Source organism: Lepidochelys olivacea (assembly GCF_965140295.1).
Source record: "Lepidochelys olivacea isolate rLepOli2 genome assembly, chromosome: 1".
Taxonomy (NCBI): domain Eukaryota; kingdom Metazoa; phylum Chordata; order Testudines; family Cheloniidae; genus Lepidochelys; species Lepidochelys olivacea.
The window spans coordinates 33,150,903-33,177,420 of NC_140411.1; the positions used below are offsets into that span (position 1 = coordinate 33,150,903).

Below are 26,518 nucleotides of genomic sequence, written 5' to 3' on the forward strand. Positions count from 1 at the left end.
TAGACACTAAAAATCATGGTCATAATAAGGATGCTGGATTTACAGTTTATTACAACAATCTGTAACCTACTAATCCCCTGTTTTTTGTCCTATGACTACAGAGTAACTGTAATCATTGGGCCACTTTACCTTGAATGAACCCTTAGACTATGTGCTAACTACTTATGCTAAACTATCTGTTTGATCTTGTATTTAGCCGTGATACTCTTAAGGCTTGTCTACACATACAGCAGTGCAGCTGCAGCACTTAGGCCTTGTTTACACTACAAAGTTTGTCTGCAAAAGTTATGCCGCTTTAATTAAAACCGCTGTTGCATGTCCACACTAGCTCCTTGTTGACAAAAGGCTAGCTACCTTTTGTCGACAAAACTTTGTAGTATAGACAAGGGGTAACATATTACAGCAGTAGAAAGTAGAAGTTAGATCTTCACTTTTCCCAACTTTGTGGCTTATTTCATCTGTCTTGCACAGTCTTCTGCATTAATTTTAAAATCAATCAACTTGTGTCAATGATGATTTTTTCCAGGGAAGAGTTTTATCAGATCTTTCTGCAGACTACTGTCAAGAGCAAATATCTAGATAGCTGTACCATTGCTGTAAATAAAATTATATTTTGCTTTTTTTGTAGTGGCTATTTACACACACAAAATGCTTGAAAAATGGGGACTAGTTCAGTGTATCCAGTCTTCATCAATCTCAGAGTTTTATATAGTTAAAACTCCCCAAAGCCTGTGGCATTGCTTTTCTGAAGAAACTTGTCCATGAGTCATTCATTGATTTTTTTTTTTTATCTTTTTTTTAGAGCACAGGAACAGGAATTTTGAAACAACAATGTAATCAATTTGTCAAGTAACTTTGGAAACCTATATTCATGTCGGTAAAGCTACTGCAGTTGTGGTAAATTTTACTGTAACTGGGAAGCCATAAAAATAACTAGGATAGTTAAATCAAAAACCTTGCCAAGCATTGCTGTTAATGCCAGGTCTGTGTTCTGTTTTTGTTGTTTTGCCAGAGAAAAAATAAGTTATTAATACCAGGGCCAAACAAATAAAACCAACAGGCAAACAACAATCAAGTTTTTATAACTCAGCACTGTAATTCAGTTGTTTTCATTGATCTAGTTTGTGTTCTCATTTCATAATTAATATTGCATGTGTGTTTTTGGTGCCTTCAAAACTAGGAGGAGAATGACATTCAGTGAGATTATCCACATGCTCCTCCTTTTATAGTGTTCTCATTCATATTAGTTAACATTTATAACTACCGCTCAAAACTCACTAGGGCAACACAGTCTTTCATATTTCAGCCACTGCAGTTGGCAAAACACTGTTGTCCAAAAGAATCAATGTATAGACTATAATGAACATTCTCCAGGGATCTTTTTAGTAGAACATCAGTGAGAAAACTAAGACAGTGGAACACCCAATGTTACCTTCTTACTACTATCTTCCACTGTATGTCCCTGGAACCAAAGACTTTAATGTCCACATGGTTATCGTGGAATTGGGATGAAAGCAGCCAAGTCATTTTGAGGGTATTCTGAGTTATGTCTCTGTTCTAAGCCTTGTCCATGTACCACTATATCCTCAGAGTATTGTCCTATATTAAAAGTTACTTCTAAAAATGATCTTGCAATCCTTTCTTGGGGATAATTGGCTTGGTAAGAGATATTATGTCATGTCATTGCATATTTAGGGAACCCTTAATCAATGGACCATTATGATCCATCTTGTCAATAGAAAAGGAGTACTTGTGGCACCTTAGAGACGAACCAATTTATTTGAGCATAAGCTTTCGTGAGCTTTCGTGAGCATAAGCTGATGAAGTGAGCTGTAGCTCACGAAAGCTTATGCTCAAATAAATTGGTTCGTCTCTAAGGTGCCACAAGTACTCCTTTTCTTTTTGCAAATACAGACTAACACAGCTGTTACTCTGAAACCCATCTTGTCAATGTGTAGATTGGGAGTCTTTAATTTAAAAACCATTGACATAAGAACTGTAATGCTTTCTTTGGAGAGGCTATGCATTATTATACACATAGAGTGTACACATAGATGCCTATAAAGCCACTCATTTATTCAGTTACCTGCTTTTATTCTTTTATTTATAATAGCGTCTCAGAATCATTATTTGTTTCTCTTAACTGTTCCGTCCTCTTCCTTTTTTGTGTGTGATATCTTAACATGACTTTCCTTAATGTTAAATTCTTTGATGTAATTGTCGAACATTCTGGGAGTAGCGTATTTTAGTTTTGCAACGTCTTCGGTAACACAAAAATGATTAACAATAGTAATTTGTGTCTTAAACAAAGATCCAGTAGTGGGTTAAATAGAAATACATGTAGCATTAACAGGACCTTTCCATCAGAATGCAGTACTTGTAAAGTAGATAAACTGTCCTTTGAGAGGAAATGTTATACTTTATTTACAGATTAACAAAGGAGCATGTTTCTGAACAAGGTTGCAGAACAAGGGATGGAATCCAGGAGTTCTGACAGCCGTACCCGTCTTCTAAACATTAGAACTTAGTTACTGATTGTATAACTGTACCTCTGTAGATCTGTTTCCTAGAGTAATTAATATTTTTAAAATGGCTATCCTTTGTTTTGACTGTCCCTTAATTATATAAGGAACTTGAACTGTCTTCTGACTTTAATTAATTATTGTGAAATTGTATTATGGTTTACAGAACTTTTTTTTATCTACGCTTGTCAGTAAATCTTTCTAAGGAGTCCCAGCTTGTTATGGGAAACGTGGAATATTCCGTATCAGAATCAGTGTCCTGAGAAGTGAGACAAGAAGAGCAGCTTCGATTAGTGCTGTAAGAACTAAGTCTTTTTTTACTGCCCTGAGATTTGGACTAGATGGTGTAAATAGTGCTGTGTTGGCACACCCCTGTGTGGACACTGCGAGAATGTTAATGTCCGTCTTAATGTTGTCCTGTTGGAAGAGGACTATGTTAACATGAACTAGGAACCTGCAGCATCCATGCAGGGGAGTTTCAGTGCAGCACTTTGGTCTGAACTATGGAGCAGTGTAGACAAGCCCGAACTCCCTTTTATTATAAAAGGAGCTGGTAGTTGGTTGTGTAACACTTTCCATTATACAAGATTATTTGTTTACTATTTGTATTAGTGTAGTGCCCATGAACCCTAGTTGTGGACCAAGATCCCACTGTATAAGGCATTGTCGCAGCAGGGAGAAGGTCCTGGGGCTAGAGAAGTGCCTCCCCCTAACCTTCAAGATTGTGTACACATAGGTTTGTCCACTGTAGCTAATCAGTTTAGAAACTGGCATAGTTAAAGCTATACAACCCCCTCATATGGGTGTAATAATACTGATATAAAAGTGCTTATAGTTGTATAGCTCTGTGAATAATTGCAGGTCTATACTATAAAGGTTTTTCGGCATAGCTGTGTTGGTCAGGGATGTGGAAAAACCACATTCCCAGCCGACATAGCTATGCTTGCAATATCCTCGGTGTAGACACAGCTATGCTGACAGAAGACAGCTTGTGTCAGCATAGCTAATGTCCGTCAGGAAGGTGGAGTTCCTGTGCCGACAGAAAAACTCCTGTTGGTATACTAGCACAGTCTTTGAAGAGTAGACATGGCCTCAGTTCAGCTCTCCTCAGAGCACGGTCCCAGTTCCCCACTTTTGGGACACCACATGGGGAGGTAGTTCCCCTCTCCCTCTCCCCCAGTAAAGGGGAGAAAAATCCAGCCAGACTCCGCCTGGAACCAGTGTGTGGCCCCAGGGATCCATTTCTGCTACTGTCCCCCACAATAACTCTTTGTCTTATTGCCAGGATGTAGATAGTACTGTAACTCAACATGTGCTGAGGGTCAAGGTTCAAATTACACTAATGAGGAGGAGTGGTGGTTACAATCACATGCAATATTATTTATTTATACCTTTTTAAAAACAAAACAAAACAAAAAAGACAACTCTAGGAAATGGTGTACAAAACTACATTAAAATGAAGTTTTTCAGAGTGCAGTGTCAAGCATGGAGCAGCAGCGGCAGCAGGGCCCACCCCCCCGAGGCTGCCCACCCCCCCAAGCAGCAGCAGGGTCCTGGGCCGCCCTGCCCGCAGGAGAGGCAGCGGCGGTGGGGCCCTGGGCCGCCCCCTGCCTGGAGGGGCAGCAGCGGGGCCGCGAGACACCCACGAGCAGCAGCGTCTGCTGGAATGCTCCCCTTCCCCAGCACCTAAGATTTAGTTAGGGGTATTTTCAGTAAAAGTTATGGACAGGTCACTGGCCGTGACATTTTGTTTACTGCCCATGACCTGTCCATGACTTTTACTAAACATACCCATGACTAAATCATAGCCTTAATGATCACATACTGTTTTCACGGGACCCCTGTCTCATTCAGTGCACAGGAAGTACAGTGCTCACAGAGTTGTGCGGAAAATGAGGCTGTCTGTAGCGCTCCTGCCTCATTTGTTGCAGAAGTCAGAAAGTATGCATTTAATGAGGCAGGGGACCGCAGGAAGAAAAAGAATGGTCTCATGGTTCAGGCATGTGAATGCCTCACAGGAGACGTCTACCACAGACTTTCCATATGAGGCTGAGCAAGTCACTTGCATCAAATTAGGGTACATTACTACTAATGTCAAAGGAAAGTAATATGCATGGAACACAGATTGGGGTGAGAATATGCCCCTGAATGCAGTAATGTGTACCTGAATACTTTTTTTTTTTTTTTTTTTGGAGCAATAGGAGGTAGGGAAGGTAGGAAAAAATTCAGTGAATTGAAGTGGCACTAAATGTCAAGAGATGGAGTGGGCTGGAGCCTACCTTTGTCTTGCTTATAAGGAATTTGAAAGAGGAAAGTCTCCATTAACTTTAGCACAAGACAAGGTCACTATCACCCTATATTTGTCTGACAGGCTAAATGAATAACCTTCAAGCAAAGTGAATTTGAAGAACACTCCCGTTTCTTTCCTGCTGAATATGTACAGCATGTGTTCTGAACTACTTCTTATAAACTAGTTCTTCCCTGAAACTTAATTTGACTTTTCTGCAAGTGCTTGTAATTTTTCAGTGTCTTAGAATTTGGACTGTGAGAGTGAGAAAGAAAGAACGGTAAGGAAGTAATGACACCTATACATTTGTTTTGCCTCACTCAAAGGCACTCTGAAGCCATTGATTCTAGGAGCCTGTGTTAATATGGCCGTGCCACACTCTTGTATTCAGTCACCAGATTATCAAACATGTGGATGTATCATTCTCCTACAACTCTTGTGTTACAGACATACCGTAGTTTGGATTGGTTTCCTAAAGTGCTGAGATTACTCAGCACCTGTGGAAATCAGACCATTTGCTGCTATATTCTGGGCTCACCATATACACGCCACTTAAATTTTTAATTTTTCAAAATAATAGTCTTATTAAATATAGGCTGAAATAAATTAGGACTGGATTTGACAGTTTAAATGCCAACCTACAATATGACAGATTTCAGAGTAGCAGCCGTGTTAGTCTGTATCCGCAAAAAGAAAAGGAGTACTTGTGGCACCTTAGAGACTAACAAATTTATTTGAGCATAAGCTTTCATGAGCTACAGCTCACTTAATCAGATGCATTCAGTGGAAAATACAGTGGGGAGATTTATATACACAGAGAACATGAAACAGTGGGTGTTACCATACACACTGTAACCAGAGTGATCAGGTAAGGTGAGCTATTACCAGCGGGGGGGGGGGGGGGGAATAATTCATTTGAATGAATAATTCATTCAAAACTATCATTTTGTAGTGATAATCAAGGTGGGCCATTTCCAGCAGTTGACGAGAACGTGTGAGGAACAGTGGGGGTGGGGGGGTAATAATTTTTTTCCTTATACAAAAGTGTAAATACTTTAGTTGCTGGCTTTAGAGTTTTAGGTAGAATGAATCATTTACTTTAACCAGCTTTCTGAAGTGTACATTTTGTTTCCTGGGGGGCAGGGGAGGGGTGTATATGCCTCTACCTAGTTTCTCCTATGGTTCCATCACCACAATGTCTGAACACCGCTGTGGTATTCATGGCTTTTTCTTGTGAAGTAGGACAGCTCTATTACTAATGCATCTTGCTGTCTTTGTTATATGAAGATGTATGGGTATGCCAAGACAGCAGTGAGACACCCGCGGCTGACCTGTGCCAGCTGAATTGGGCACGCAGGGCTCTGGGTAATGGGCTGTTTAATTGTGGTGTAGAGTTTGGGCTTGGGCAGTATCCCAAGCTGTTGGACTCTCCCCCGTTGCTGTAGTTCTAGAGCCCGGGCTCCAGTCTGAGCCTGAACGTTGTATACGCTACAGATAAACAGCCCCGGCCCCCTTAGTCCGAGCCCCATGTCAGCTGGCATGGGCCAGCGGAAGGCTTTTAATTGCAGTATAGACATACCCTCAGAGTTGTTTTGTGTTACTTCACACTACTTACGCAGTAAGGATCCAGTTTTGCAGAAGTGAATGGTCAATTCTAGAGTTGAATATTTGATTTCAAAAGCTATTTAAGGCCAAATTCAGCCCTGGGGCAAGTGGAGTCAATGCCATTGACTTCACTGGGTAAACCCCAGCTTACACCAGGACTGAATTTGGTCCTTAAGTTTGGTCCAGGAGTGCGTGCATATATGATTCTATAAACAGCTGTTGATCACATCAGTTTCTTTGTGTGTGTTTTAAGAATAATTAACTGTTATATGCACGGCTGAGGTTCATGTGAGTGTGATCCCAGCATCTGATCAAAGGACTCTAATCAAGTGTTGTATGGCTAAGTGCTAAGTGCTAAGGGCTTGAAGGAATTGCTTACAGAATGTGTTTCATTTCCTTTAAAGCAAAGTGGTAGTATTTTTTTAAATGAACTAAATATACACAGTTTTAAGTTTGTTGTCTCTACCCCCCCCCCCCGCACTCTCTCCCCCTTCTTGCAAAACAGTTTGCTCACCACCCAAGTGCAGAAAACTTTGCCCGGAAGAAGGGTGAGCAAAGCTTCTGTTTCCCATGACCCTCGCTCTAATGTTGTTCCAAGGGCTCACTACTTAGAAATGCCTTGATAACTGCTTTCATTCCTTTCATCCCCCTCCCCCTACATGCAGTAAAATCTGTCTGATCCTCGTTTTAACAACTTCTTACCACTGTTGGAGATGTTACCTATCATATAATTATGACAAATGAGCATATCTGAAGATACCTTGAATGGATAAACATAAACGTCCCTCTGTACATTCCCAGATACTCACAAGAACACTTGCAGCGATTTGTGGATGCTCTTGTCTAGATGCAGTTCATTGCAGCTTCACATTGATTCAGACGATCAACTCTAAGCATGCTTTTCAAAAATTGTGTCCTCAAAAAAGACTCTGTTCTGTACTTACTCAGGAAACGGCAAAGTAAAGATTGCCTATACAATCATAACTATGCCCCCTTGTGAGTAAGCATTACAACACAGTCTTTAATTTTACAATATTTTTGTGTTTTCTTTTCACTCTTTCTACTTGAGCATGGTGGAATGCTTTTTTGCTGAAACAGTGCCAAAAATTCACTCTCAAACTAAGAACAAACGGAGAAAATGCAGTCTGAAAAGTAAAAATACTCATGTAGCGTACATTTTATTTTCAACCAGCAGCACAGCTGTCTTTGCTAACAGCAAATCAAGTCTTGCTACAAACATAGAAAAGGAGTACTTGTGGCACCTTAGAGACAAACATAGGCAACCTAAACATATGAGCAAGTTTTTATTATTATACTTTATCTGTAGTAACACTTTTAATGCGTATATTTTAAATATGTAAATGATGTTCAAAGTCTGGCATACCGATATCCTATGTTATACTGAAAAAACATAGGCATTTTCATGTTTTTCTGGAAACTCCCAGGTTCCTAGACAGGAAATAAGATGCACAGATTTTCTCTTGGCTGTTTCAACCACTGGCTACCTCTGGTTTTAGATTCTCAATTTCTCTCTCTCCCCTCACCCCATTGTAGTGCTTCCTAGACCACTCTACAACAGCATAGTCTGAAAGGTGGTAGCAGGATGCCTGACATGCCAGGTTTCAAAGAAAGGAGGGGAATCTGGGGGGCAGTAGAGGAAGCACAGAGGGCATGACAGCGAGGGGAGGGACAATGTTCAGGGGAGAAGACATCCTTGGGATGAGGAAAAAGATTCTAGGGGAGGGCAAGAGCAGGTAGAAGACTAAAAGGGGGAGGAGGGAAGGGCAGGGAGAGTCTTTATTAATCTTCCTTTTCCATATGTCCTGATTTTAACTGCTTATGCTTTTTAAATAATTTATAAATTTATAAATTAAGAAGTTTGGCAGTTTTTTGCAGAAAGAGCTGCCGTGTCACACACATCAGTGGTGTCATGTGCGTTAAGCAGTTTTCCATATAATTACTCATACCTTAAGATATTGATCAGTGTTGTTTGGCATGCACTATAGTGGTACAGAATACAGACAGATGCTGCACACTTTTATCTAAGGTTTTAGAGAACATGTATAATACATCAAATTAATTAATAAATAATATGATATGACATAGCTGATGGTTACCCTAATGCACACACACACACACAGGGGGAGAGTTACTGTTGTACACCCAAGACCAATGAAGTTTGGGTATTAATACTCCAAGACTTCAAGGAATGGGGCAAGTAGTAATAGTCTCTCTAGTGCTACCCGAAGTAGAATATTGCATTCCGTCCTGAGCACTAAATTACTAGAAAGATACTGGCAAATTGGACGCTACAGAGAAGGGCAACAAAAAGATTAGAGGGTTTGGCTTGTGAGAAGAAATTGTGATATAAATCTCTAACTTGGGTAAGCACTTGCTAAGGGGTTACGGAAAGGTTCAGATATTTCAATGGATAACACTGAAGAGAGAGAGAGAGGAATTATTTAGTGTGGAGCTGTAAGTAATCTTATCCAGGGAATCGGGGAAAGTGCTGTTCTGAGACTTCTAAAAATACCAGGGAACTAGGAAATGTACTCATGTACATTTGTATTTGCAATGTACAAATGTATTTGCATGGAAATGCTCTTGGAAATATAATAGGTCTTTTCCCTCTATAACCTCCATTGTTGTTCTATCAATATTGGAATGGAAATCATCATGTGGATGTGGGAGCAGATTTTTTCCCCCTGAATCACTGAATGAAAACGGGGAGCATCTAGCAGGCTTAGGGTTGCCAGGCTTCTGGTTTTCAATCGGAACATCCGATTGAAAAGGGTCCCTGGTGGTTTTGGTCAGCATAGCTGACCGGGCTGCTAAAAGTCTGGTTGCCTGCAATGGGGCAGGCAGGCCCTGTGTCTAGCTATGCGTGGCTCCTGGCAAGTGGCCAGTGTGTCCCTCTGGCTCCTAGGTGAAGGGGTGGCTGGGAGGGCTCCACACGCTGCCCCCACCCACAGGCGCAACTCTGAGTGCTGGCTCTGCAGCTCCCATTGGCCGGGAACCAGGGCCAATGGGAGCTGCAGGGGCGGTGCCTGTGGGTGGGGGCAGCACGTGGAGCCCCCTGGCTGCTCCTCCATCTAGGAGCCAGAAGGATATGCCCCTGCTTCCCACAAGCTGTCTGAGGTCAGCACCGCTGAAGCCTGTGCCCCAACCCCTTGCCCAATCTCGGGAACCCCCTCCAGGAGCCTGCACCCTTTACCCACTCCCACACCCCTGCCCAATTCCTGAGCCCCTTCCTGCACTCTGAACCCCTCAGCTCTAGCCCAGAGCCCTCTTCTGAACTCCAAACCTCTCATCCCTGGCCCCACCCCAGAGCCCGCACCTCCAGCTGGAGCCCTCACCTCCTCCCGCACCCCAACCCCCGCCGCAGCCCAGTGAAGGCAGGGCAGAGTGGGGCCTTGGGGAAGGGGCGGGGCAAGGGTGTTCAGTTTTCTGCAATTAGAATGTTGGAAACCCTAAGTAGGTTTATGTGGTGTAGAACTATTAATTTTATTTAAAAAAACCCAATAAAACTCTTTTCATTCTAATATTATGAAAGTAGTTATGTACACGAGAGACAGGGTTTACAGTTAAAGAATAAAATGTAATTTCGTGTGTATCCTGGAAGTCTCAGTCATGATGGAAAATTGCCAGATAGTTGAAGTTGGTATGGAAGGATATTCTCCCTTTTTTTGGGTCTTTGCACTTATTCACTTGTACAGGTTTGTTTTGTCACCTTAATGTTATGGGGTTGTTTGTGAGTTGCAAGTGATCTGAGTAGACAGTGATCTAATCATTCCTGGCATAGCCTATTTGCTTTCTAATTAAATGCAGAAACTCCTGTTTTTATGCAGACACCTAAAATCTTGCGAAGAAAGGACTTTTTCTTTGTAGCAATAAGATAATGAGAAATAAAATTCAGCAGAGAGTGTGGGAGGCTCTACAAACATACAGAGCTGCAGCACTTAATACAGATGGAACCCTTCACAATTGGTTGCCAAACAAAAGCTTCAGATAAGCAGTGTTAGTATGGAGTGTGTTGATACCCGAAAGATCAGAGTTACAGTTTATATTATGGGATTAATTTTGGCAAACATTTTGACTTTTAAAGTTTTTTTTTTTTTTTTTTTTTTAGTACATTTATTCTCATGCTGGTCAGAGTCACAGTGGGCTAACCTTTGAATGTGATTTCCCTTTTCTACATTCTAAACTAATTTTCCTAGACATGCAAAAATATGTTATTGGCAGAATTAGAAGAGTAGATGGGCAAAACGTAAAGTGGAGAAGAGGTTAAAGCATTAAAAGAGAAGAGAGATGGGGAATTGTAGTTTTTTAACCTCTCCCTGTATTATACCATACATTTAAAACAGCCAAACTCTTGGGAGGTGTGGTTAAAATGGTGGTATAGTTCAATGAGACTTGCAGTCACTAAAAATCTCCTCCCATTAGATATCCTGAGACTTGCCTCAGTTGTCTTCCACAAGACTACTTGGCGTCCATTATTTAACCACTGAGAATATCCAAAATATTTAAAATTAAAATGACTCTAATATAATGAGGGGGGGGGACACACTTGAAAATAATAAAAATAAGGAATTGCAAATTGGATGTCTTTGTGAGGGTTTTTTTTTTTTTTTAAACTCTGGACATCTGTAAATCACCAGGTGGGTACCTGTTCCACTGGCAAAACACAGGGCTGTTTTTACATACCATTTAAGGGGAAGGGTTCTCTCTCCCTATGATATATGATTGGCAATATTCACACACTCGATGTTATCCTCTTTTATACTATGTTGAGGGATTGTAAAACCTTTAAAGACTTCCTTGGGTGGGCCTACTTGCTGTCATTAGGACCCGTCTTCTATGATGTGACGATATTAGAAGAAGCCCTGAGCATCAAAGGCACATGCGTGCATAAATATGACAGGAGAGGGAAGTAAGAAGCAGAGTAGAAAAAGGAGAATTTTACATGAAATGGTGGGAAGAAAACAACAACTTTTGCTGGTTTCCTGAATCGATGTCAACCTCTGTGAAACTCGATTTTTTAATGGGAAGCTCCAAAAGATAGGAACAGAAATGTCAGATATAATTTTTCTAGGTACTGTTCAATCATACTGTTAAGGTTTGAGCAGGAGGATTTGTACATGCTTACTAAAGTGACTTTAAAAATAGTGAAAAGTTCTCATGAAAGTGTTCATAAATAATTGCAAGCAGCTTTAAAGCTATATTCGGCCCAAAAATAATATAATGTATGAAGTGCAGTTTTTTAGCGTCTGCTGCGATGTGCTCTCCCTTTCAATTACGAAGCCGAGATTAGTTTCCTGAAATGTTGAAGAGAAAAATATTGAGCTGCAACATGGAAAAGAGTTGTATTCTTTTCATATTGTACATTCTTGTTCCATTGGTTGCAAGTTGGCAAAGGCCAGTAGCATGATTAATCTAGCAAATAAGTGGGATAAAGAGTTCATTGAAGACGACAACAAAAGGCTGTGTCAGAATAGACTAATGATCCTTGTGCCCTTAAATCCTTGGCAATGTACACTTAACCCTGTGTCTCAGTGCAGTCCTTCCTGTCGTGCCGTGTCTTCTTTTGGAGGTGGTAGGCAAGCAGCCAGAACTAGTTCCATCTGTCCGTGCAAGCAGCCTCTTTTCTGTACCAGCTTGCCAGATCCCTGTTTTTATAGAGAATGAATTACTACTTCAGAACTTTGAAGATGATAGTTAAAATAAGAAGGAAAGATACATTTCATTTGGAATGACCATTAAAGTTAATTTGATCCTGGAAAGTAAATCAGTTGGAAAAAAGTAGAATAACAAATGTCTAAAATCAATAAAACATACAATGTGCTTCTAAAAATAGATATGACATAGAAGACCATGCTTTATCAGATGGCATGGCTTAATTTATATTCTAAGGGCCATACTCAGTAGAAAAGACCTGAGCTGTGGAAACAATTAAAAACTGGGTTTGGCTTCCTTATCAGGATAAGCAACTTGCGTAACTATATTATGCAAGTTTTTCTTTGGGTTGAAAGTGCACATTAACCTGCTGGCTGCCTTCTGCCAGGTTCTTTATGTTCAAAAACACTCACTCCCTAAGTAGCCTCAGGACAAGTTTTTCAAACTGATAAAAGGTGATTAACTACTCTGGACATCTGTAAATCACCAGGTGGGTACCTGTTCCACTGGCAAAACACAGGGCTGTTTTTACGTACCATTTAAGGGGAAGGGTTCTCTCTCCCTATGATATATGATTGGCAATATTCACACACTCGATGTTATCCTCTTTTATACTATGTTGAGGGATTGTAAAACCTTTAAAGACTTCCTTGGGTGGGCCTACTTGCTGTCATTAGGACCCGTCTTCTATGATGTGACGATATTAGAAGAAGCCCTGAGCATCAAAGGCACATGCGTGCATAAATATGACAGGAGAGGGAAGTAAGAAGCAGAGTAGAAAAAGGAGAATTCTACGTGAAATGGTGGGAAGAAAACAACAACTTTTGCTGGTTTCCTGAATCGATGTCAACCTCTGTGAAACTCGATTTTTTTAATGGGAAGCTCCAAAAGATAGGAACAGAAATGTCAGATATAATTTTTCTAGGTACTTTCTTGTATTATTACTGTTTAATCTTTCATGCTTCCTAAGCATAATCATATTGCCAGCTGCTGTGTGTACAATCTATGATGTGGAAAAAGTCGTCTCACTGATATGTTCTACTTTTAATCAAATTGACTGTACCAAACACAGCAGCTGTTGAAGTTCAGCGCTTCTCAAAGAGACAGCATATGTTGCTACAGCATATTAAGGGCTATGGATATATTTGCCTGTTTTGCGGTTCTTTTGATATAAAATAATGAAGTCAAGTTAATTCTCAGTTTATCTTTAAAGAAAAATATGTGGGACAGCGTACAGTATTTAATTTAAGGCCTTTTACCTCATATGATTATTTTCTCAGAGAAGTTGTATTCTCAAGATTTGGATTTATAATACTGAAAGCCATCACTTAGGGGTATATCTTTTAAAATGCTTCTCTGCTCCTTGCTTTTTGTATAGTACAAATGCTATAGTGGCACCCCCCTGTAGCTGCTGTTTTACAGTCACAACAGCATTTCCATTATAAATGTCCTTTCTCGTGGTTTTGTATAACTTGGCCATTAAGTTGTCTGTGGGCTGAACCTTGATTATAGTAGGCCAAGGGGTAACTTATTTTTAATAGAATTTTTAAAAATCTGTGATACCATATGAAGTTCTCAGAGGGCAAAACAATAGATGGCTCTGAACTAGACAAATAGTTCCCTGAATTTTAGGGTTTGTGCGCCACTTTATCTTTAGGCTGATACTATATTAGCCAGTTCCAGCTACCTTTTTTTTGTGCACTTAGGGAGGCTTCTCGCTCTAGTCTTGTGGTTGGAAAACTGGGGTTTGGAGCTGCCCAAGATTAATTGTACATGAGTGAATACGCAGCTGAATGGGACATTGGCAGCTCATCGAGCACTGAACCACAGTACATGGGCTCACTAGGGAGAGGGTGCATGGAGAATCAATGACAAAAGTATGAAATAGCAGATATAACTGTTTGCACCCCTCTTGGTCTTTGGACTTTCCCCAACTTCAGCTGATTGAAGATGATGATGGTAGCAGCAGCGATAGGGGATTGGCCCCATCTGCCCTTTTAATCAGGGGCGTAAGTTGTTACCTATGCTCAGCTTCCGTGTCCCTTAAGGCAAGAGGTGTGTTTCCCCCAGAATGTCCGGTAGTAATTAACTTCAATTTAAGTCACCAGTTTGATTTGTCTTAATTAAAACAGTGTTTGTTTGTGTGTGTGTGTGTGTTGGGGGAGCGGTGAGTAGAGTATCGTAAAATAGAAGACAAGTGTAATGCAATAATGATCCAAGTGTTACTAAGTACACTAGAAATTTTGTTCCACATCTGCAGCTATGCTTGTGAAATTCTTCCTCTTTCCTTTCCTGCCGCCCCCTCAGTGGTCCCTTGTGTTGTCTGCGTGTCCCAGGCAGTTTCAGCCAGAGCTTCCTTTTTTAGTAGTCCAGTTCACCTTTATCGGCCTCTGCAGTGCTCATTGCGGCTTAATCCATGCATCTTGTGACTAGGTTTCAGGGTCAGTTTCCCTTTATTCTGGGCCCTGTGTAATACGTGAAGCCAGTGTGGTGACTGACTGCCATCAGAAGAAAGGTCTATTACTGTCAGCTAATGGAGTTCCTCCTTTAGATCAAGTGGGTAGGGGCTTTTACCTTTGGTACCATGTGTACTGGGGATCGATTCTTGTAGATTGTCGCTGTGTGCATGTGGCTACATTACACATGCATCAACTGTGGAGTGTTAGAACCAGTCTGACTCCCATTTAGATAGCCTTGGCTTTCTTTGTTCTTCCAAAGGTCAGTCCAGTAGAAAAGACCCTGTGCCTACTAACCTCTGGAAGCTTGTCAGGCTTCCTGGATGCTGTCTCTCTTCTAGAGCTTAATCCTTATCCTGAAGGGTTGTGCTGGACCTGACACTCCAAATATCACCTCTTCTAATGAGTGAAATCTTTGACATTCCTAGCCCTTTTGCAAAGGCATTTGGGATCAGAAGGCCCCCTCCTCTTCAAATGCTAACATAGGAAGTGGTTCTTTAGTGCCCTGAATATCTGTCAGTGAGAGAAGTATCAAGGAGAAAAACTAGTCAACCGTTTTCATACTGTCCCCTGTACTGTGGCATCCTCAAACTTACTCACTCCTAAAGACTACATCATTTACTTACCTAGAGCACCTCACTCATCTTGTAGTCTTTTGTATTCTTTATTTATTCTTATTTTGTGTTCTTTATTGTAACTCATAGTGAGCTATTGTAGGCAACTTGATGTCAAGTGGGACAGAAAGAATAGGGGAAAATATAGCACTTCAGGATAAAGTTTTCATTCCATAATTATAAATGGTTGGCATAATCTTGGCAGGTCAGGCTGGCCAGAGTTGCCTCAGCACCTCTACACCTGGCAGGAAAGGAGCCAGGTCGTATTGGAAAAGAACTTGTTCTCAGGTGAGCCAGAACCCCTTCCTCCTCCCCCAAATCTCCATGAGGAAAGTGAAGGCAAAGGGGCAAGCCAAAAGGAAGGCAGAGGATCCGGGGAACTACAGGCCAGTCAGCCTCACCTCAGTCCCTGGAAAAATTAGGGAGCAGGTCCTCAAGGAATCAATTTTGAAGCACTTGCATGAGAGGAAAGTGATCAGGAACAGTCAGCATGGATTCACCAAGGGCAAGTCATGCCTGACTAACCTAATTACCTTCTATGATGACATAACTGGCTCTGTGGATGAGGGGAAAGCAGTGGACATGTTATTCCTTGACTTTAGCAAAACTTTTGACTCTGTGTCCCACAGTATTCTTGCCAGCAAGCTAAAGAAGTATGGGCTGGATAAATGGACTATAAGGTGGATAGAAAGCTGGCTAGATCATTGGGCTCAATGGGTAGTGATCAATGGCTCCATGTCTAGTTGGCAGCTGGTATCAAGCAGAGTGCTCCAAGATTTGGTCCTGTGGCCAGTTTTGTTCAATATCTTCATTAATGATCTGGAAGTTGGCGTGGATCGCACCCTCAGCAAGTTTGCAGACGACACTAATCTGGGAGGTGGTAGATACGCTGGAAGGAAGGGATAAGATACAGAGGGCCCTAGACAAATTAGAGGATTGGGCCAAAAGAAATCTGATGAAGTTCAACAAGGACAAGTGCAGAGTCCTGCACTTAGGACAGAAGAATCCCATGCACTGCTACAGACTAGGGACCAAATGGCTCAGCAGCAGTTCTGCAGAAAAGGACCTAGAGGTTACAGTGGACGAGAAGCTGGATATGAGTCAACAGTGTGCCCTTGTTGCCAAGAAGGCCAAAGGCATTTTGGGGTGTATAAGTAGGAGCATTGCCAGCAGATCGTGGGACGTGATCATTCCCCTCTATTCGACATTGGTGAGGCCTCATCTGGAATACTGTGTCCAGTTTTGGGCCCCACACTTCAAGAAGGATGTGGATAAATTGGAGAGAGTCCAGCGAAGGGCAACAAAAATGATTAGGGGACTGGAACACATGAGTTATGAGGAGATGCTGAGGGAACTGGGATTGTTTAGTCTGCAGAAGAGTAGAATGGGGGGGGAGGGGGGGTTGATAGCTGCTTTCAACTACCTGAAAGGGGGTTCCAAAGAGGATGGATCTAGACTGTTCTCAGTGGTAGCAGATGGCAGAACAAGGAGTAATGGTCTCAAGTTGCAGTGGGGGAGGTTTAGTTTGGATATTAGGAAACACTTTTTCACTAGGAGGGTGGTGAAGCACTGAATGCGTTACCTAGGGAGGTGGTAGAATCTCCTTCCTTAGAGGTTTTTAAGGTCAGGCTTGACAAAGCCCTGACTGGGATGATTTAGTTGAGGATTGGTCCTGCTTTGAGCAGGGGGTTGGACTAGATGACCTCCTGAGGTTCCTTCCAGTCCTGATATTCTATGATTCTGTGATACTTCGGAGCTATCTACAGGTCTCCCATCCAGCCTTCTCTGGAGTTAGATCCCTGACTGGTGCCAGGCTCTTTCAATTTGGGAGCAAAAAGAGCTTCCTGTACCATTGATCAAATGAGGTGAATGGACATTTGTCCAGAGGGAACCACCTTGTCCCATTCCCAATCTCAGGGCTGGTCTACACTGTGAATTTACATGAAAAATCCACCCCCCTGAGACATGTAGCTATGCTGAGCTAACCACTGATGTAGCCAACAGAAGAATTCTTCTGTTGACCTAGCTACTGTCTCTTGGGCAGGTAGATTAATTACAGAGATGGGAGAATCCCTCCCATCACTGAAGTGAGTGTCTACGCTGAAGCGCTGTAGCAGTTTAAGTGTAGACATACCCTTAGCAGCCCATGGAAAGGACACAACATCATAGACTTCAGGTCAGAGGATTATAACCCACTTCTTCTCCTATTTCTAGCCCCAGACAGTAAGAGACAAGCAATGCAAGGCCCTGTCTGAAGCATCTATGTAAATTCGTAAATTACACCAGGACCCCTCAATCATGTCCTTCTGGGGGAGCAGGGAGCTTAGACCCCAGCCCTGGGGTTCCCTGTGTTCCTCCACCCAGCCCCAAACTGAAACTAAACCCACCCAGCAGGTTCCCTGCTGCACTCTCCGTCCACATTCCTGGGCAGAGGTGTTACCTCCCCCTCCCGGCTCAGGTGACAGGCTCTCAGGTCTCCCATCCCCAGGGCACATTCCCAGGTCAACACTCCCTGCTCCCTGCTGGTCACATCCTCACAGGCACCTATCAGTAAATCTAGATATTCCCTCTGCATCTCAACTCTTGGCAAGTCTAGCTCCAATTGTATAGTATCCATTCCCACAACTCCTGAATGCAGAGAATGTGGGTGGGTTGTTTTTTGGGGGGTTTTGGGTTGTTTCTCCCTCTCCCCCCCCCAAAGGGATCTTTCTGGTCTAGTTCAAGAAGTGGGTACTGTGATGTCCTGTCCCTTTAAATGTTTGAGCACTCTCCACTTCACAGTGGAAAGCCTCACTTTCCTGTTAGTTTCAGCTTTTGCTGCCTGAACAATAAAGCGAGCACTGCAGACAGCTTTGTCTCTATCTCCTTCTCTGCTGGGTCCAAACATAACCGGTACCAAAAGGAAAGCCCAGTATCCTGCAGCTGAAATACAATGATTCATTGAGGTCCTGAAGCATTGCTTCTTCCATGCATAATGGACCATCCCAGGTTGTGGCAGTCACTGTGTCTGATAGGTTTTGTATAATAACTGGAAAGAACATGATCAGCCCTACCCCAGAGAAAAATTCTCCTGTCCTAGGTGCACTATCCACGCAGGGTATTAATACACAGATTTTTGGAGCCCTTCATAGTGAACCTCCTAGCCTGGGTTGACAGACTCAGGTTAGCCAGGCTTGTGCTAGCACTCTTGAAATAGCAAAGTAGATAGCACTTTATGTTTCAGATTGAGCATGACCTTGAGCTCTGAACCCCAAACTCCCCCTCCCCCCAAGCTTCAGAGCCTAGCGCTAGACTGAGCCACAACTTCAAGGCAACGTTTACACAGCTATTTTTAGAGCATTAGCACAAACCCAGCTAACCTGAGTCTGTTGATTCGGACCAGCAAGTTTCCTCCCGCAGGCTCGAAAATGCCGTGTAGACATACCATAAGGGGAGAGGAACACCAGGACTCACGTGGTAGGATTTGTATATTAGCAGAGTGGCTCCTTCACCCCAAAAAATCTCTCCTATCGTAAGTCAGTTTGGTGGCTCGTTATCAGCCTCTTTGCATCCGGAAACAGTAAATAACCTGCCCTGTGACCTCAGTACTTGTCAGGACCCAGAATGTGAGGTGGTGAATGAGCAAGGGCAAGGCCCCTGCTATGTGTCTTCCCACCTCTTCCACTGCTTCCCCAGGACAGTATAAATGATAGGTGTGAAAGTGGCAATGATACTGTTGATGTCCTTCTGGCTGAAGAGGCTTTGGCTCTCAAGCCTGATTAATCTACAACTGGGTATTTGGATGCCTTTCTTGCACAGAGGAGGTCTGCTATTGCAGGCCTGCACTCCAACTGGGACCAGAAAAGTTTAAAACGAATAATTGGATGAAGTTCAATGTACCCAAAAACAGAAGTTAGCAAATAAAATTTTTTCTATTGGCTGGTCCAAAGTCCATACTTTAACTCCCATGTTAAACCAGCGAAACTTAACCTTAAGTTTCTCCAGGAGGGCTTTATTCTGTATGTGTAGGAATGTCCAAGCAAAAAGGTCAACTCTCTGTAGTATAATGTTCTGAGCACCTTCGAGACAAGGGAGTTTTGTATAAATCTAGCATTACAATTTTCTTTAAGGACTGATCTTATTTCAGCACCATAGAACATGACTTTGGAATCTCACTCTGACCTTGGCGGTACTATTCAGATTGAACCACTGTAAAGGGCATCAGTATGCTTCTGATCCATTAGAGTAGGTCTCCTTATGGCTACAGTCTCCAGTCAGATGAGCGGTTATTTAAATTAGAAATTGTGAGCTTTCTGTGACGAGACCAGTATTGTGCTTCTATTTCATTCAGTCTCAGCCAATGTCCTTTCCTTTTTTTTTTTTTATTTCGTTTGGCAGAAGTCTTCTCCATGCCTTAATGTCAAGGGAAAAATGGGGGGAATACTTATATACAATTTAGCTCAATGTGATGTTCACATTTAAAGGATTGTCAAGGTTCCTCCCCCACTCTGAACTCTAGGGTACAGATGTGGGGACCTGCATGAAAAACCTCCTAAGCTTCTCTTTACCAGCTTAGGTCAAAACTTCCCCAAGGTACAAAATATTCCACCCGTTGTCCTTGGACTGGCCGCTACCACCACCAAACTAATACTGGTTACTGGGGAAGAGCTGTTTGGACACGTCCTTCCCCCCAAAATACTTCCCAAAACCTTGCACCCCACTTCCTGGACAAGGTTTGGTAAAAAGCCTCACCAATTTGCCTAGGTGACTACAGACCCAGACCCTTGGATCTTAAGAACAATGAACAATCCTCCCAACACTTGCACCCCCCCTTTCCTGGGAAATGTTGGATAAAAAGCCTCACCAATTTGCATAGGTGACCACAGACCCAAACCCTTGGATCTGAGAACAATGAAAAAGCATTCAGTTTTCTTACAAGAAGACTTTTAATAAAAATAGAAGTAAATAGAAATAAAGAAATCCCCCTGTAAAATCAGGATGGTATATATCTTACAGGGTAATTAGATTCAAAAACATAGAGAACCCCTCTAGGCAAAACCTTAAGTTACAAAAAAGATACACAGACAGAAATAGTTATTCTATTCAGCACAATTCTTTTCTCAGCCATTTAAAGAAATCATAATCTAACACATACCTAGCTTGATTACTTACTAAAAGTTCTAAGACTCCATTCCTGGTCTATCCCCGACAAAGACCCTTTGTTTCTCTCCCTCCTCCCAGCTTTTGAAAGTATCTTGTCTCCTCATTGGTCATTTTGGTCAGGTGCCAGCGAGGTTACCTTTAGCTTCTTAACCCTTTACAGGTGAGAGGAGCTTTCCCCTGGCCAGGAGGGATTTCAAAGGGGTTTACCCTTCCCTTTATATTTATGACAAGGATGATCATGCTTCATGCCCTGGAGCCACAGTGCTATGAAAATCCCATTGTAAGGGACCATATATTTTCCTGTTTTTCATGCCATCTTTGTTCACCTGAAAAATTTCTTTTGTTTGAGTAACAAGACCAAGAGATCCTGGATACAAATGGGTCATCCAGAATAGTGATGGAAATTGACACCCATAGATTAGGGTTTGTTGTCATTAGGTGGAATGTGCCCTGCCCTTCCCTAGGAGAAATTGTACTTTTTCCTCAAAGTATATTTAATACAATCTGTAATTTAAGAAAGAAGATTTAAGTTCGCCTGGCACTGGAAATTATCTCAGCTGGAAGGAACTTTCAGGAGGTAGGACATTTCCCTCCTGCTAGTGAATGGTAGGTCTGTTTCTGTCCCTGAGCTGCAAAACCAAGTTGGAGTACCGTTGTAGTGGATCTGTGGACCTTGTTGTTTTTTTGGTTTTGTTTTTTTTTAAAAGGACATTTTCAGGCAAGCATGGATACATTTTCCTGTTCTAAGTTATCCTTGATTTTGAAATATATTGAGACGTGGATGTATTAATCAAATTATTCTGTGCCTTACAATCTAGCAATTGCAATGTGTACTCGCAATGAAACCTCTTCATTCAGTAAAATCACTGTCTAAAGCCAAAACTCAGGCAGGGAATTGTTTCTCTTAGTACCTATCATCTACTCCAGTTTCTTTATCTTCTTCCTCTCAGAATCCCAATCAATTAATACATTGCCTAGACTGTTCTGTTGTTTTTAAACATTAGTGGTTGTCACAATTAGTGGGCTAACTGTACCTCTGACCCTCCTGGTCTCATTGAATAAACCTCCTCTCAAGCCTCAGGCCATTACCACTCTTGGGATGGAATCACGTGATTTCCCCCCCCCCACTCTGACTGGATAGTAGTCCCCTGGTACTCACTGTGATTGCTTCAGCAGGTCTGCTTTAGGCTCAGACCCTGCAGTTCTGTTCCCTCTGGGAGCAATGGCAGTGATAAGAAGAGACCAAATAACCTTCAAGCAAAATATTATTTAGCTATAAAAAAGCACTTACACTTACATTCTGTTATTATTTAAGATGTTATCTAGCTTTCCCCTGAGGCTTATTTTCTGGATCGGGGGAAGCCCGACTTCTTTAGGCTCTCTCAGCCTTTCTCCCTGTACATCTTTTGTAGGGTGACCAGATGTCCTGATTTTATAGGGACAGTTCCGATTTTTGGGTCTTTTTCTTATATAGGCTGCTATTACCCCCCACCCCCTGTCCTGATTTTTCACACTTGCTGTCTGGTCACCCTAATCTTTTGACAAGTGGCCATCTTCTCCTGCCTGAGAAAGTCTTTATAACTGTTTAGTATGCAGCGCCTAATGGTCTCGGACACCATCTGATGGTCCAGGGACATCTACACCGAACACATCACCCGCCACTGACAGTACCAGGAGGCATGAGCCAGAGCGACATCGTTCATCGACTATGAGAAAGGGACCGAGAGACTTTTTCCGTTGGACCATATGAATTGGAACCATAAACTCGCTGAATGTTAAATCTCACCAAATGAAGATATATCCATCCTCATCATCATATCCACTCATTATACTCCACACCTGAACATAAGCATTATATGAACAGCATACCCTCAATGTCTGTACTTTGAGCCGTTAACCTTTTACCCCCAATTGGGGATATTGCAGATTATGTATTCCTTACGCCATCCAATCTTAAACTGAACTTCACACCCCTGGATAACCTGTAAATTATTCCCTGATAACCAGAAACTTCTATGCTTAAACTCTGTACTGTTCACTTTTTTTTTTAAACCTCATCTTAATAAAATTTTTAAATCTGTTCTTTTATTCTCCTGGCTCATAGCTTCGATAGCCAAGTCTTGCAATGTGTTGGAGACAGGGTCCTTGATGCTAACAGCTTGTCTTTCAAGTGTGTTCTGGGGTGTCCTTATCTAGATGTATTGTATTGATTTCCTGTTTGTACTTCCCACAGCCCCTTGTTAAGTTAAATCAATACCATCATAGAGGAAATTCTAATATCCCTTCCATAATTATGCAGTAATGTTACCTCACTGACCAGATCATATACAGCAGTGGCTGTCAACCTTTCCAGACTACTGTACCCCTTGCAAGAGTCTGATTTGTCTTGTGTACCCCCAAGTTTCACCTCAACTATAAAACTTACAAAATAAGACATAAAAATACAAAAGTGTCACAGCACACCATTACTGAAAAATTGCTTACTTTCTCATTTTACCATATAATTTATAAAATAAATCAATTTGAATATAAATATTGTACTTACATTTCAGTGTATACTATATAGAGCAGTATAAACAAATCACTGTCTATGAAATTTTAGTTTGTACTGACTTTGCTAGTGCTTTTTATGTAGCTTGTTGTAAAACTAGGGAAATATCTAGATGAGTCAACTGTACCCTGTGGAAGACCTCTGGGTACCCCAAGGGGCACATGTTCCTCTGGCTGAGGACCACTGATATAATTATTACACCTCAGTTTCTTTTTGAGATTATTACACTATTCCATGGCCATCACAGTGGTCATAGGTTGCAAAGTTAAGAACTGGGATGATGAAAGGATTTACACCCTTTTTTAGAAGGAGCCATTGCTTTTCTCAGACTTTCTCTCTTTTTTTTGGAAGTATTCTCTCTTTCCTTCCCATCACTTTGCCATCTTTTTTTATTTTGAATTCTGATCTTCTGAGGCAGTTAGCCAAACAAGAATTAGTGAGTCTAAATCAGGATTTAAAGTGGACAGTACTGCCTGTCTTGTACCTGAAGCTCTAGTCTCTCTACCCTGAGGGAAACGAGTAATTTCAATGGGAGTTATTTTTGTCCTCTAGGACAATGGTTCTCAACCAAGGGTACACTTACCCCTGGGGGTATCCAGAGGCCTTCCAGAGGGTACATCAACTCATCTAGATATTTGCCTAGTTTTACAACATAAGTCTACATAAAATGCACTAGCAAAGTCAGTACAAACTAAAATTTTATAGACAATGACTTGTTAACACTGCTCTATATACTATACACTAAAATGTAAGTACATTATTTACATCCCAGTTGATTTATTTTATAATCATATGGTAAAAATGAGAAAGGAAGCAATTTTTCAGTGATAGTGTGCTATGACACCTTTGTATTTTTATGTCAGATTTTGTAAGCAAGTAGTTTTGAAGTGATGTGTAACTTAGGGTACGCAAGACAAATCTGAATCCTGAAAGGGGTACAATAGTCTGGAAAGGTTGAGAGCCACTGCTCTAGGAGGCAGAATAGGCTTTCTTGGGAGGAGTACTAGGTGAGGGAAGTTCCATGCACCCTCCTCCTCCCTTGCACATCCACCACATCAACAGCTGGTCCTAAAATTATGCACTGAGTTACTAATACCCAAATCAAACGTTCAGTACAATGTGTTCTCTCTGTCCATAGGAATTTACAGACACAGAATATTAACAGTAATGGTTAATCCTTTGCACTTTTGTAGAATCTTAGTCCTCTACAAGTATTATTTAAGCCTCACATCATGCCTCAGTGCAATTTTGCTATTCTGTAGGAGGGCTTCAATGATTTACCCTATGGTAATTTGGTGGAAGAGCCAGTAGCAGAACCCAGGAATTCTGTTTTTGTCCTTTGCTCTTACATAAACTACCTGAATAGATCCTTCTCATGGCTACAGAACAATTGACTCCTAAGATTAAGTAAGTGTCAGAAGTTAATGTAATAGATGCAGATTTTAAAGAAGAAACTAAAGTAGGTGTTTTACTGCATAAACTTTACAAGATGCTGTCAGATGTACAAAGCAGAACTGCTTCTAAGTTGTTAAAATAATACATTGCTACCGTTAGATGATTTTCATACACCTAGGAACAAGAAACATTCAGTAAGCTTGCAGTACATTCGCAAGTGTATACTTAACTCTGTTCTTAATAGAAAACCTATTATGCAGTGCATTATGGAGATAGCACGATAGCTCTACATGTTGGGGGACTACCGGATGAGCCGCTCTTTTTAATAACTGTAATTCTACTTCTGATGTGCTTTTTTTTGGAGCAACAAGTGCCAGAGTGATATGAAGGAGAGAAAGTCAGTTATAGAAGAGAAAATAGAATTTATAATGATAAAATGATGAGACTTCATGTCCGGGGAAATTTTCTTTTGTTCACCAAAGGAAAGTGCAAGCTGTAGTGTTTTACACTGCATATAAATAATGAATAACTGTTAATCCAAAACAAACATATATAGTTGCAATATAGATACAGAATGGTATAAGTGCTTAATGAAAATGATTTGCCAAATTATGTTTTTTAAATAATGGCTGAATAATTTGGATTTATTGGCTTGTGTCTTACTTCATAGCAATTGTATTTTCTATATTTAAAATAAACCATAAGACAAGGGAAAATACATATTTAATATATTTCAATAGAATAGAACTTTTGTAAAGTCACTAACTTCCGAGTTTCTGTGTTTTTTTTTTTTTTTAAAAAGTCTTCTACCAAATTAAATCTTCCAGGAGAGTCGACCATCTGGCAATAAGAAAAATAGCTTATACAAATGGAGGATTGAACAGTCCCAAAACTTTTCTTATTTACAAAGATAACTTGTGTAGACAACTTCTGTTTCTACAACTGTGCATTAGATAACCATATTTCATTCCTTACTAATAGAAGAAAATTTATTCATGTCTGCCTTTTCTAAAAAGGCCCTTTATTTTCTTTAGGGCTGATGCACACCACAGCTGTAAGCAAAAATGAATAAATAATGAGAGGTTGGGGGGTGGCATCTGATGAATTTGATGCCTACCAGTCAGAGGCCAATCTGAAAGAACCAGGCACTGACCAGGGATTGGGGCAGCACCTTAGTAGGAATTCCAGCAACTGGGACAAAGCGAGTATTTCCATCGATTGGCATCCTCAATCTTTTTTTTTATTATTGATCCCTGGCTTGTAGGTGTCTGGAATTTAAGCCCTGATTTCAGTGGCTATATTGGAATCCTCTTTGTCATTGAAGCACGTTAAAATTAACTAATACATAAGCGAAATTCAAAGGAAAATACCAACACTAATGCTTAGGTTCTCCCTTGCCCTTTTTATTCCTCTTTTGTGTCCTCCCCTCCCACTGTTGTTTTGATGCATTTACCCCAATTCCAGATTGTCATGCCCCAAACCCTCTCTTCATTTAAGTCTTTCTTAAAGTATGCACTACCTTCTGTGTTGCCCCAAAAGAGTTAGCTAAAAACCAGTAAAAAGAAAAGGAGTACTTGTGGCACCTTAGAGACTAACCAATTTATTAGAGCATAAGCTTTCGCGAGCTACAGCTCACTTCATCAGATTTCCACGATATGCATCTGATGAAGTGAGCTGTAGCTCACGAAAGCTTATGCTCTAATAAATTGGTTAGTCTCTAAGGTGCCACAAGTACTCCTTTTCTTTTTGCGAATACAGACTAACACGGCTGTTACTCTGAAACCTAAAAACCAGTGTAAACTATCCCCATCTTTTGGATTTCCCAACTTCATACATCTATCTTCTAGATTTGAATATCTTCAGGTAAAGGCCTTTATTCCGGTGGGCTGCACGGAACTGAACATGCTATCAGTACAAGACATTGGGACAAAGTTTCTAATCAGATTTGTATACTCCAGTGATGCATTGTAAATAGTGCTTAACTTGGGTTTTGGTAAAACTCTTTTCCTCCCTTTCCATACTAAGATGTATGTCTAGATATTGCAGACGTCAGAATTCAGGTTGTCTTTTCATTTTTCTAGCTTCCAAACTGATGCTACAAATGTCTCATGAGAATTATAGAGGGTAGTCCTCAACAATGTTTTGTCTAGACTGATAGAACTCTGATCATTCTTAATACATGCATTCTCACTTTTCTTCTTACATTTACCTTTATGTATTTTTGTAAAAAAAGAAGAATATTTTGGTCATACTGGTTATTCCATATTTATAAA

At 41.2% G+C, this 26,518-nt stretch overlaps 1 protein-coding gene across 3 annotated transcripts in view; it reads left to right on the forward strand.

Moving 5' to 3' along the window:
• The window catches only part of ARHGAP42 (Rho GTPase activating protein 42), a 313,472-nt gene that overhangs the window by 43,021 nt on the left and 243,933 nt on the right, over nt 1-26,518 (forward strand). The window lies entirely within an intron of this gene.